The sequence below is a fragment of the Limulus polyphemus genome, unplaced genomic scaffold (assembly GCF_000517525.1).
Source record: "Limulus polyphemus unplaced genomic scaffold, Limulus_polyphemus-2.1.2 Scaffold12, whole genome shotgun sequence".
NCBI classification, from domain to species: Eukaryota; Metazoa; Arthropoda; class Merostomata; order Xiphosura; family Limulidae; genus Limulus; species Limulus polyphemus.
The window spans coordinates 191134-192269 of record NW_013665622.1 but is presented as its reverse complement, the minus strand read 5'-3'; positions in this window follow the sequence as shown (position 1 = coordinate 192269).

The following is a 1136-nucleotide window of genomic DNA, read 5'->3' as shown; positions in this document are numbered from 1 at the left end:
GTATATATATATATATATATATATATAGCACATTATCGGATATTTCAGAATAAGCACTTAATACTAGTGTCATTTTCTTAGCGTACCCACGATGTAAGAGTAAAGAGCGCGTTTTATGAGCTACGAGATTCACAGTCCAGGCACACTAGCCACTAGGCCACGCCCGACCCTATCCGTAGTTGAAAAATGAAAAGATGGTTGTTATATAACGTTCTTATCATGGTAATACGAAACATCATATGTATAACAAGAACATGGAAAATAATTTAACAAGACAAACCTTGGTATGAATTGAAAGACCGACAACAAGCAGTATTAACAATACCATTTTGACTGCCTTTAAGAACGTATGCGACTATGTTTACTTTCTTAGCTTAAAACATTAACTACTTATAACTGATTTGTTTCTTTCTTTCAGAATTTCGATCAAAAATACACAATTGCTGGCCGCGCGTAGTCGTATCTGATCTTAAAGAGTTAGACTAGAAGCTAAGCAGGTAGTCAACAACACCCACCGCCAACTCTTGGAATATTCTTGTCTGCCCGAATAGTGTCAATTTCTTAGTGTACCCACGACCTCAGAGTAAAAAGTGCGTTTTAGTAGCAGCGAGATTCACAGTCCAGGCACACTAGGCCACGCCCGACCCTATCCGTAGTTTAAAATCTCTAGAAGCAAGTCATAGATCAGTTCTTTGTTATTAATTTCAGTAAAATTATATGTAAACATCTTCATTACCGACGACAGAAATTCGCCATGTTTTTAATTCTGAAATCAAAATTGTCTTACGGTTATTTTGGTAAGCGCACTGGAATATTTTGACCATTTACTTGCTAAGCATGGTTAAACAAAATTCAGTTTATAAGAGCATCCATGTGCTGCTTTGTATGTAACTCATTACGTTTGGAGACTGTTGTTTAAAATGGACGCTTTTTTTTTTCTCTAAAAGTTCAAATATGGCGTGGATCGTAAAAATGTTTAAAACCTTAATATAGAAATGCATAATTAGTTTATCATTCATTTTCGATTATATTATCATATTTTAGTGCGATGGTTTGTTAACTTATAAGTTCACCTATAAGTCTGTTTGCTTTTAATGACAAGTAGCGTATTTTTAGATTGTTTGTTTGTTTGTTTG